The sequence below is a fragment of the Trachurus trachurus genome (assembly GCF_905171665.1).
Source record: "Trachurus trachurus genome assembly, chromosome: 13".
NCBI classification, from domain to species: Eukaryota; Metazoa; Chordata; class Actinopteri; order Carangiformes; family Carangidae; genus Trachurus; species Trachurus trachurus.
In genome coordinates this window covers 3,803,228-3,816,236 of record NC_139892.1, presented here as the reverse complement: position 1 = coordinate 3,816,236, position 13,009 = coordinate 3,803,228, and positions in this window count along the sequence as shown.

Below are 13,009 nucleotides of genomic sequence, written 5' to 3'. Positions count from 1 at the left end.
GCCTGGGGGCGGCGACGGGCCTGGGGAGGTTCCGGAGCTGCCCTCGGGTCAGGGGTCGCCAAAGGGGGGCCCGGCCAGTGATGCCCCACTGCCTGGAGTGCAGGGAGGGGTCCCTGCCGCCCTGCACTTCAACATAGGGGCCAGCTCCGACTCTGAGCAGGATTTTGTAGACAGCAGACCTGGTAAGAGCCGTAAGAACAAAAATAAAAGAAAAAAATCATAGCCTGCACGCCGTGCTGATTCTCCTCCCCTAACATCATCATGGCCTCCCTGGTGTCTCTCAATGCTCGAGGGCTCCGCACGGAGGGGAAACTCCGGGCGGTCCTGGCGGAGGTGGGGGGGGACTGCATCTTGTGCCTTCAAGAAACCTGGTGGAACGATCAGCTGGCCCAGAGGGTGCAGAGGGCTTGGCCAGGCAGCATGGTTCACAACAACGGGGGTGGTACCTCCGGAGGGGTGGCCGTGCTGCTGGGGGAGGCGGTCGGGGGTGAGTGGGCTCATGTTTATTCTGACACTGAAGGTAGGTTGATAGTAATTGATGTAAAAACTAGTAGGTGGGAGGGCAGGCTGATCAATGTCTATGCTCCGAACACTGAGCAGGGCCGTAAGGGCTTTTTTGAGAGTCTGGGGGCATGGGTGAGGCCCCAAACTTTAATAGTGGGGGACTTCAACCTGGTGCAGTCTTTGGATGATGTGGGAGGGAGGGCCTCTTTAAAGGGGGACGTCAGCAGGTACGCGTTTGTAGACTTCTGTAGCGATCACAACATGGTGGACGTGTTTAGAGTATTGAATCCAGGTAAGAGAGAATACAGCAGGGTGCAGGCAGTGCAGGGGCAGATGAAGAGGTCCAGGATAGATCTGGTCCTGGCTTCGGGGGAGGCGCTGAAGCAGGTCAGGGGGGTCACTCACGTGCCATGCGCCGTAAGTGACCACCTGTTTGTGAAGGCTGACTTCTCCGGGCCGGGCGACGTAAGGGGGGGTGGGCTGTGGTGCTTCAATGCCAGTTTGCTGCAGGATGGTAAGTTTAAAGGTAAGCTGAATAAAATGTTGCGTTACTTCATTTTCTTGTGTGATGATGAGGAGGGGGTGCTGTCAAGGTGGGTCTGGATTAAACAGAGGATCAAGAGCGCAGCGGTAAGTTTTGGTAAGTATAAAAAATGGTCTGAAAGCAGGGAGAAGTTAGGATTAATGGAGAAATTAAATAAACTCATGGGGAGGGGGGATGGAGCCACGGCGGAGGAGCTGGCCAGCTTTGGTGCGGTAAAAGCCCAGCTGGCCAGACTCCTCCAAGCACAGTGCGCCGCGGCGGCCATTAGGGCCAGAGTCCAGGATCAATTGGAGGGGGAGAAATGCTCGGCCTTCTTTTTGGGGCTGGAGCGGCAAAAGCAGCAGCGGCAGATTATTAGTGCGCTGAAGGACGCCACAGGTAAGGTTCTGACTGACCGGGAGGGGATAGAGCAGGTGGGGATTGATTTTTACACAGCATTATTTCAGAGGGAGGGAGTAGATAGGGGGAGGGGGGAGGAATTAATTAATAGATTGAAGGGCAGGGTCGGCGCCGGGGACGCTCTCTCGCTGGGGGGGCCGGTCACGCTGGACGAGGTCGTCCGGGCGGTGTCCGGCCTCTCCAGGGGGAGGAGCCCCGGCGCTGACGGTCTGACTGCCGAGGTTTATTTGAGCAGCATAGACCTGATGGGACCGTTATTGTGTCAACTATATAATGAAATCATTGCCAGCCAGAGCACGCCCAGGGGGTTTAATGATGGTATCATCACGCTCTTGTACAAAAAGGGAGCGAAGGACGACATTAAGAACTACAGGCCCATTAGTCTTTTAAATACAGATTACAAGATTTTCGCTAAAATCCTCACAAACAGGGTCAAGGAGGTGGCCGGGGATGCCGTAACAAGCCTACAGGCGTACGGCATCCCCGGTAGAGATATAGCAGACTTAATTCTGGCAGTGAGAGGGGCAGTTCATAGTCTGGAGAGGGAGGGGGGGCTAGTGCTCAGCCTGGATTTAGAGAAAGCGTTTGATAGAGTTAGCCACGATTTCCTATGGAGGGTTTTGGGGGGGATGGGCTTTGGGGAGGGGATCATTAATATGATCCAACTTTTGTATAATGGGGCCAGGTCGGCTTTAAAAATTAACGGGCGGGTAAGTAGTTTTTTTGCTGTGGAGCGGTCGGTGAGACAGGGGTGCCCCCTGTCCCCGCTGCTCTTCTCTTTTTGTATGGAGGCTCTGGTGGCGGCGGTCGTAAGTGACGGCCGCTTGCCGGGGCTGCCCGTGGCGCCGGGGCAGGGGAGGGTGGCAGTCGTCCCCTTTGCAGACGACGTCACCGTCCTCGCCTCGGCGCCACGGGAGGTAGATGTGCTCCTAGAGCACGTGCGGGGGTATGAGGAGGCCTCAGGGGCCAAGCTAAACATGGGAAAAACAAACTTGTTAGCGGTGGGGAGGGAGGGAGTAGAAAAGTGGGGTTTTAACAGAGCGGACTGCAGCATTAAGATATTAGGAGTACATGTGGGCATAGGAGGGGAGAGCATCACTAAGTTAAATTGGGACATGGTCATTAGCAAGGTGAATCATGTTGTTAACAGGTGGAGGTCTCGTGGCCTGAGCCTGAGAGGAAAGGTGGTAGTGTGGAACGCTCTAGTAGCCTCCACTCTATTGCATGTTTTGGGGACCTGCGAGCTGCCGCAGTGGGCACTAAAAGCGTTGAATGACGCATTCTCCTCCTTCCTGTGGAGGGGAAAGGGAAATTCGATCGCTCGACAGGTGTTAATTGGTCATAAACGGGAGGGGGGTTTAGGACTGATTGACATTGGTGCCAAAAGAGATGCACTGAGGGTAAAAATTGTTAGAAAATTTTTGGATCCGGACAGGCAGTACCCCTGGGAGGGGGCGATGGCCGGCTGTCTGGCTCAGTACGGCGAGGGGGATGTGTACAATCTGTGCACTCTCCCTCCCAGAACGGCCTTCGGCGGGCTGCCGCCCTTCTACCGGGAGGTGCTAGAGGCCTGGGGCAAATTGCTGCCCCGCCTCGAGCCTAAGGTGGTGAACAGGAGCAGTGTCGCGCTGTTGCCTATCCTTCAGACTCCATTCCTCCAGCACGGGGGGAGGCCGCTGTCCTGCGCTCCACTGAGGACAGCGGGGGTCACGAGGGTAGGCGAGGTGGTCGATGGGGAGGGTTTTTTCAATCTGGACGGAGTAATGGCTAAGTTGAGGGCCGGGAGGGTTAGATTTAGGCCCGGGCACATTAGAACCACAGGTGCTAGGTTAGATAGTGTCATGCCAGAGTCCTGGAGGAGGGCTCTCAGGGAGAAGGGGCCGGTGCAGGCGCCCCGGCTGGATTTCCTCCTGTGTCTCCCCGCCCAGGTCATACCCATTGTCAACATATCCACCAAACTTACCTACAGCATCCTCACGTCCGAGCTGGGGAGGCGGCCTTCCTCCGAGGCAGCGTGGAGGGGGCTCTTCCCTGGCGAGGACGTGGGGACAATCTGGCTTAATCTCACAAATAAATTCTTATCACATCCCTGTTTCGATCTAGATTTCCGTTTGAGGCACAGGAGGATCTTCACCGGGGTCGTCCTGCACCAGGTCCACAGGGAGCTCTTCTCCAGGACCTGTGCTGTTTGTGGGCAATTTGATGAGGATTTGTCGCACTTGTTTGTCTCGTGTCCCTGTCTTGTGTCTTTTCATGTGTTTCTGTTACAGGTTTTGCACGAGCACTGTGGCTTCATCCCCCGTTCCCTCACCCCCTGGACCCTCCTGTTCGGACTCCCCCCCCCGTCACACCCTCATCAACACCATCCTGTCACTGGCCCGGCAAGCCGTCTGGACACGCCGTAATATCTCCCTCCACGAGCACCGCAATAGCCCCGTCACTCCCATCTTCAAGAACCTCACCGTTACTCACTTCAGGACCCTGGACAGCTCCCCCCATCTCAACACACTGGTGGAGGGTTTTTCTGTCTGTGTGCGTGACGAGTTGGGTGATCTGCGTTTCTGTTTTGATTAAGTTCTGCATTACTGTCCTGTCTGTTTCATTTTGGAGTGAATGGCTGTTACATGGTGTACGTTCTATGTTGTGTGTCTCCATGTGGCGAGTTCTGTGTAGTCTGTCTCTATGTCGTCTGTCTACATGTTGTGTGTCTCTATGTAGTCCGTCTTCATGTTGTCTGTTTTCATGTCGTCTGTCTCTATGTTGAATGTTTGCATGTGGTGTGTCTTTCTTTTGTATGTGTTGGTTTTAAATGATACAGAATGAATATATGTTGTAAGATTGTGAATATTTTTGATAATAAAAGATAAAAAAAAAAAAAAAAAACGCGCCCCTGTAGGTTCGTCAGTGAGCAGGTGTGAGTGGAGGTGAGAGGACGTGCGGTGAGAGAGAGCGAGAGAGCCAGTTTGATTGACTGATTGATTGATTGTTTCGTTTGTGGTGAGAGAGGCTCACAGTAGGGCTGCAGCTATCGAATATTTTAGTAATCGAGTACTCTACTGAAAATTACATCGAGTAATCGGATAAAACGTATTTTTGCTTGGTTAAAGAGCAATTATGAATACACAAGAGAAAATAACATATTTCACTTAATAATGAATGACCAATTGGTTTCCTTTTGTAGAATCAACTGTTTTTATTTCTTAAATTCACAAGCAAGTATTTTCTGGTCTTGAAACATTACCAAAGAGGCAACTGCTAACATAAATAAGAATAAATAAAACACAAATAAAAATAAATAAAATTAAATTACTTTCAAGATAAGCCGGATTTCTACCGAACCAACGGTCTTTTTTTTTTTTTTTACACCGCAACATATGGTTCACGTCATGATAACTTCTGTATTTTGGCCATTCAAGCTTCTTTGTTTGATATTTCAAGAGACTTTGGTTAAGTAGCCTAACCATGGATAGCTCCTAGGCAGGATTGTTCTGCTGTATTGCGATTCAAATGCGATTTGATAACGATATGACTTAATTACAAAGAGATTTGGTTCGATATGATGTTTGATACAGTTGTGATATGAGAGTTCTTCCCACATCACGTTTATTAGCCTACCTCAATACCATTCTGCTTTAGGCTACTCTCTGTATCAATTTGAGGGATGTTGCCTATATTTGGTTAATTTTTACAGGGCAAACCAATAAATCATATTTGAAAGGTACAGTCTAGAGGTTATAAATGGTAGAAATGAAATCCAGCTTAATCATATGGGCTAGTCTTGTGTGGTGGCACCTCTGCAGTTTGGACTTTTGCTATGTTATAACTTTATAGCACCTTTAAAAACACAAGTTTACAAAGTGCTTCACAAAACAACTTAAAAGAGACAAGTCACAGATGTTTTGTTGTGAACAGGACATTTCTGAGTGAAGAGTCTGTGTTTTCTCTCCAGCCAGTGACAGAGCTCAGTGGTGTAGGTCCGTGCAGCAGAGTAGGAGAGCTGTACCAGAGAATTTCTAATATTGATAATTGTCAATAGACTGGCTCTGGCTGTACCAAAGACGGTTTGAATATCTTTGACTGTACTAGCCCTGCTAGCTGTCCGGGTGCTAACCGCTACCGCTAACTAGCGGTTAGCATCCGCGGCTACCACCGCTTCCCAGCTCACTACAACCAGAGCCACTACCACCTGGCCCTGCTCCTAGTTACAGCCGCTGACGGCCGAGTATTGACCCGCCGCTTCACTCGGACTGTTTACTTTTCTTGGCGGCTCTGACTACAGCTGCTGCTGCTGTCAGAGCAGGAGCAGGGGCAGGAGGCTGGGCACGGCTCCGCGGTGGTGCGTTCAGGTTCCCTCGGAAAATGAAATGATCGATTTAACCATGGAATTTACCGATGTAGAAGGCTAGAAGAGATGCATCGCAAATTCAACCATAAATTATGTCCGATGTGCCCTGAATCTACCGGTGCAGTTGAAAGTAGTCCGTGCGGCCGCTTGAACTACAATTAAATTAACGATTCCTCGAGGCAGAAAAAATTCCTCGGACCATTTGTTGTAATCGAGGTACTCGAATTACTCGAGGAATCGTTTCAGCCCTAGCTCACAGACCTCGGTTTTTCTTTCTAGTTTGCTATTTTTCCTTGGTTATTCTTTAATTGTATGAACTTTTTGTTTTCTGTGTACTTTTTGTTAAATTAAGTGGTGATTTCCCCCCCGGCAGTGTGAACACTGGTCGGGGGAGGTACTTTTGTTAAGATTTTTCAAATACACGGACGGACATAATGGATAAACCGACTAAGAATGTTTTGACTAAGAGTAAGCGCAATGGACCTGTTTTGGCTGCACCCGCTCCCCCCTCCGTAGGCTCGGCTCTGGGCCTGCAGAAGGGGGATGAGACAAACGGTTTGTATGATTTGAGAGTGAACAAGGAGGGTAAACTGGAGGTAAGTATCGAGTCGGTGAGCGAAAATGAGTGTGTGAGTGAGAGTGTGGATGAAAGAGAGGGAGAATGGAGACTGGTGCAGCGGAGAAACCAGGCAGCTGCTGCAACTGCTGCTGCTAGGGAGCCTCCGGCGGCTGGGGGCAGCAGTGAGGCCGGGAAGGGAGGAGGAAGTGGCCCGCCTCGAGCAGCAGCAGCTGGGGCTCAGCTGGGGATGAGCACGCGGTCGGCAGCAGCGTCCAAGCCGGGCTCGGCGGCCGGGGGGTCCCGTGCACCGGGGAAACCCGGCTCGGCGGTGGCGGCGGTGAACAGGGTGGTTGGTCCTGTGGCGAAAGCGGCGGCGGGACGAGCCATGTCGGAGCCGGGGAGGAAGACGAGGGTCGAGGCGGCGGGGAAAGCTGCGAGCGCGCCGGGCAAAGGTCCGGGACCGGGGACAGCGGGACGAGGAGCGGCTTCAGGAGCCGGAGGAGGAGGTAAGACCGGGGCTGCGGCGGCGGTGGCCGGCATGGGGACGAGGGCCAGTGCGGGGGGGCCAGCTCAGCCGGCCACGGCGGCGGCGATGCTCGCGGTGAAGGAGGCGGCAGCGGCAGCGGCAGGGCGGCAGCCTGTGGCTTCGGCTCGGGGGGCGGCGGCACAGACCGCGGCGTCCCGTGAGCCTGAAGCTCGGGTTAGCTTCTCTAAGGAGCTGACTGTGGCGCTGGAGCTGCAGGGGACGGAGGAGATCTCTGTGATGGAGCTGATGAGAACAGTGAGGGGGCTCTGCGGAGGCTTGGTCGCATGCAGAGCCACAGGACAGAGGACATATGAGGTAACTATGTCACATGAGAAAGGTAAGGAGAGGCTGTTGGATGGGTTTAAGATGAATAATACGGTAGTGTTGGCGAAAGAGTTGAGTAATGATGAGTTGGTGGTTTCTTTCTTAAACTTACCGGTGTATGTAACGGATGAGGATATTCTGGGGAAATTAGCTAATTGGGGGGTGGGGGCCGCCTCCCCCATAAGGAGGAGGATGTGGCCGGGCACCAGGGTGGCGTATGGAACCAGGTTTCTGAAGGTTAAATTCAGTGACAAGGTGCAGTCTCTCCCCTACTCCGCTAGGTTCGAGACGGCGTTGGGCCCGGAATACTTCAGGGTCATCCACGACAGGCAGGTCCGGGTCTGCAGGATGTGCCTGCAGCCCGGACACATCCTCCGGGACTGCCCGGAGTTCAGCTGCCACAAGTGCGGGGTCCAGGGGCACTACGCCAGGGAGTGCCTGGGTAAGGCTCGTGGAGGAGAGGTGGAGCAGTGCGCGGTGTGCAGGCAGGGTCTCTCCAGCTGCACCTGCGGAGGTAGCAGTGGAGGTGAAATGGCTGGGGGAGGGGACGAAGCATCGGTGGCCTCCTCTGTTTTGCTGCTCTCAGATTCTGGGGGCAGCGAGGTAGAGGAGGAGATGGAGCAGGAGGACGATGGTGATGATGATGATGACGACGACGACGATGATGGCAGCAGGGCGGGTGTGGCCGTGAGGGCTGACCTAGCCAGGGCTGGACCCCAGAAATCAACCGCTGGGCAGGAGGGGCAGAGCAAGGGGGCGGGTGTAGCCGTGATGGCCGACCTAGCCCGGGCCGGGGCCCCCAAACAGAAGGTGACCCTGAAGGCCCCGCCCCAGGCTGACCTGTTGGGGTCCAGCTGGGACGGGGTCTCGGTGGTGGCCGAGACTGGTTTGGTCGAGGATGGCGACGAGCCTGGAGAGGACTCGGAGCTGCCCTCGGCCCAGAGGCCGGTGAATGACAGGGGTCCGGCCGGTGATGCTCCACTGCCAGGGGGGCGGCTGGGAGGGGTCCCAGTCGCCTCCCACTTCAACATTGGGGCCGGCTCGGACACCGACCATGACCCTGAGGCGCCCCAGCCGGGTAAGAACAGGAAAAATAAAAGAAAGAAAGTATAGCCTGCATGCCGCTGACTAACTCCCCTCTCCTTAAAACATCATGGCCTCCCTGGTTTCTCTGAATGCCCGAGGGCTCCGCACGGAGGGCAAGCTCCGGGCGGTCCTGGCGGGGGTGGGGAGAGACTGTATCCTCTGTCTACAGGAGACCTGGTGGGACGACGAGGTGGCCCGGCGGGCTCAGCGACTGTGGAAGGGCAGCATGGTGGCCAACAACGGAGGCGGGTCCTCCGGGGGGGTCGCCGTGCTGTTCGGGGAGGCGGCCGGGGGTGGTGGGAGGGAGGTTTATGCGGACAGTGCAGGTAGGATACTGGTAGTAGATGTGAAGACAGCTGTATGGGAGGGCAGGATTATAAATATCTATGCACCAAACGAGGAAGTCAGCCGTAAGCTTTTCATCCAGAGTCTGGGGGGGTGGGTTACACCGGACACAGTGGTCATGGGGGATTTTAATATCATTCAGACTCTGGAGGATGTAGGGGATAAGACGAGTTTAAAAAATGATGTGAGTAGATTTGCGCTGGCTGAATTGTGCAATGCATATAACCGGGCGTCCTCTGTGGGGCGGGGAGACCGGGCGTCCTCTGTGGGGCGGGGAGAGGGGAGAGGGGGAGGAGTCTGGTGTTTCAACGCTGGACTCTTGGACGACGGTAAGTTTGAAGGTAAGGTGCGCAGAATGTTAAAATATTTTATTGATGAATGTAATGACAGTGAGGGGGTGCTGGGGAGGTGGGGGGAGTTTAAAGTAAGGTTGAAGAGGGCGGCAATCAGCCAGGGTAAGTTTAAAAGATGGTCAGATAACATGGAGAAGAAAAAGTGGACAGAGCAGATCAGCCAGCTTGCAGGTAAGGAGGGGCCGTTAACGTCCCTGGAGCTTGGCAGTCTGGAGGCCGCGAAGGCCAGGCTGCTCAAGCTGCAGATAGCAGAGTGCAGGGCGGCCGCCCTCAGAGCCAGAGTGGTAGACCTGGAACAGGGTGAGAGGCACTCGGCCTACTTTCTGGGTTTGGAAAAACAAAAACAGAATAGACAGATTATCAGTGAACTTAAAAACAGCGAAGGTAAGTTAGTGACAGACAGAGACAGTGTGGAGCAGGTAAGCTTGGATTTTTATGAAGATTTATTCAAGGAGGAGCCAGTGGATGAGGAGGCGGGGGATCTCCTCCTCCAAGGTATTAAAAATAGAATAGCAGCAGCGGACAGAGCTCTCTTAGAGGAGCCTGTTTCGTTGGAAGAGGTGGAGAGGGCCGTGGGGGGCTTGTCCAGAGGGAAGAGCCGAGGAGAGGACGGCCTGACGGCCGAACTCTACCTCAAGTTTGTGGGTCTCTTCTCTCCTCTGCTATGTCAGTTGTACAATGAGAGAGGGGAGGTCTCCTGAGGGTTTCTCTAATGGCCTAGTTACGTTATTGTTTAAAAATAAAGGGGCCAGAGATGAGATCAAAAATTATAGACCCATAAGTTTATTGAACGTGGACTACAAGATATTGGCAAAAGTAGTCACCAACCGGGTGAGGGAGGTGGCCGGGGATGCCGTACGGAGCCTTCAGGCGTACGGCATCCCCGGCAGAGACATACAGATGTTACTGGTTCAAATTTGCGGGGTTTGTCCTGCACTGCAGGATCGCGTGAACGCGTGTCTTTTCACCACAACTGTTTTCCTCTAGGTGGCAGCACCGTACTAAATACTGCTCAGACGTTTTGGGGCCAATGCTGACACGTCACACAATGTAGCCGCGATTAGGAGTGGCGCTGTTCATGATACAGAATACAAGAGGATGAAAGGAGAACTAGCTGCAGACAGTAAATAATATAATAGCCTAGTTTTTCAATGACAAAATGTAACGACGGCAGCTACAGTAGACTATAGCCCACGTCTCACTCTCTTTTTTTGGTCATCTGTCTCGTCATCTCCAAAATGTGTTTTTAAAATGAGCCAACTACAGTACTGTGCAGTAGTGCCGCAGATTTCTCACTCCGCACCTTGTTTGAGAGTGCAGCTGGATGATTTCTTGTGAATGAACGGGTCTGTGTCACTTTGGGGCTGGGCGATAAAACATAGGATAAATAACTTTCCCTCGATAGAAGACGCGGCCGATACAAAGTGACACCGTCAGCCATGCAGCCGGCCTGGACTTTTTATTTTTAATTATGAAGGATCATCTGCGCAAGGCAAAGATGATAGCATCAACAAAACACGGCGTAACACACGCGGCTGTATGGGACAGGCTTTTATTTAATTCAGAACAAACCGCTTAGCAAAAATGGAAAATATAGTCTATAATAATTAATTGATCTGTTGTTTGGCCACTGTTTGAAAATAACCCAAATTATGAGCAAATAATCTGATCCAGAACAGCAGTCATAATCAGACTTCTTCTAAATAAACCTTAACATTCAATAACTGGGTCAGGTCGGACCATGGGGTTCTTTTTTCTCTTCTTCTTCACAGGAGAAAATGAGGTGCGCTGCGCTCACGGATGCGTTGATGTTTTGTGATTTATCTGCTGCCTTGACTCTGCCCTTTATACATGTGCGTTCAGATTAACAATAAGACAAGCCATGGTTGAGTTTATTGAGTTTTAGCTGCTCAATCTCATTGTTTCAAAGAAAAGGGATTGATTTTTATAACGAAATGAAACGAAAACAATATTATATTGATACATTGTTGTAAAAAAAATCCAAAAGAAACGAAAATGAACTAAAGAAAATAACTTTCACACACACATTAAAACAGTGCGATTGGTTGAAAGCTGATAATTAGCCATGTGCTTATAAGCTGATTGGCCGAAACCAAGAACAAAGCCGCGTGAATGGCCAATCGCCATGTGTTAACGGCCGACATGTAAATCAGCTGTTTCGATGGGCGTTATATGAATAGAGATGTTAACGTGTCTCACAAGGTACTTTGCACATAGGCTACTTTCTGTAACTGGAAGAAAAACAGCCAGCTGGAAGAATGTGTTGCCTAAATCTTTTACTGTGTGGGAGATCTCCACCAACGTAGCCGGGGAGAAAGCAAGTGGGACCGTTCTGCTGCGGGGGGAGGGAGGGGGGCTGTCGGGGTGGAGGTGCTGAAATGGAGAGCTGTCCCCCACAAGGTGCTAAAGTGAGGGAGAGGAGTGGAGAGACTGGCCGTCCTAAGAAACGCCGGTTGATTTGAGCGATTTAAGCAAAGCAAAGCCTGGGCTTTTATTTGGTTTTATTATATGCTTGTGGTTTTTCTCTATTTTTGCCTGTTTTCACTCTGCACCTGCCCTAATGTGTGTCTCCCTTGTCTCTAGTAAATGAATATTTCCCACAATAAAATGAGTCTTTAGAACAAAGAACTGATTTTTTTCTCTAGCTTTATAGGCTATAATAACCTTGCTTACTGCTTTTTGAATCACTTGACAAAATAAGATGCCTCGAGCAAACTTGGATATGAAAACATTTTATTGAAGAAGAAAAAACACACACACATTGTAGCATCAAGTACTGTAGGCTACTGTAGGCTACAGTAGGGTGAGGATAGGACCCTCAGATGATCTTCTCGGAGTTCGCAAGAACTCGTTGATCTTATCTATGCAGTCTTTCAAGTCCTTTCTGTCCATGCCTGGAAACTCCGTTCTCAGTGACTGCACTCTAGCTTTATTTAAAATATACAGCAGCTTTATATTAGGCTACAGTCACCAGCAGGCACACAAACAGCACCCCCAGGACAGGATATCGATTACGGTCACATGCCAGTCGCTCCTCCCTTCAGTTCTATAACTTTCTCAATGACACTGTCCAGATGATCGATGTACTTATTACAGACGCTGATGGTCAGCTTCTCCATCCAAAATGTCTGGATCGCTGCTTCCAACTCCTCCCTGTTAGTTGGTTTCGCCTCAGAGCGGATGTAGTGCTTCATCGAAGCCCAGACCAGCTCTATCGGGTTTAGATCTGGTGACCTAAACAGAAGAATATGATAGATTAGCACTTATTTCCTGCTATTAATTTATCCCAATTATAAATGCATCATTATTAATGCAGGTAATCACGCCAAATTTATGACTAACTTACTCTGCTGGTGTTGGCACCCAGTTGATTCCCTCTGTCTTCATACAGGCTCTGACACTGATTGCAGTGTGTTTGGGATCATTGTCTGGTGGAGGGAAAATAAAGAAAACATTAGATTTCACCAACTAAATCATCATTACATTGCCTTTATTGTAGCCTAAGAATGTTAAGGATGGTTTTAAAAAAGTGTTAAGATGATACCTTGGAAGAATCGATGTGTGCGCATCGGATACCGCTCTCTGAGGTATGGACCAGCAACTTTTCGGATGATTTCCTCTTGGTAAAAGTGTCGGTCCATAATGCCTGTGGGTGACATAACGGGCTTAATTTCAACATTTTTTATTCTTCATTTTTTTATTTTAACTCTGTTTCAGACTAAATTGTTAGGTAGGTCTATATATATTCAAACTACGTTTTTTCCCCACTCACCGTCGAAAATGAGAAGCGGGCAAGGGCCACAGCGTGAAATTCCACCCCAGACATGAAGCTTGAGGGGGTGTTTAGCTTTAGGCTTTGGCGTCCCTGCAAAGTTGCTCCTCCTCCAGCACTTCAAGGCAAAACGCTCAAGGGCCACAGTCGACTCGTCGGTGAAGAGGACATCGTCGAATTTCTCCCCAGCAGCTTTCCATTTCTCAGCCTGGAGTAGACGTGCTTCTTTGT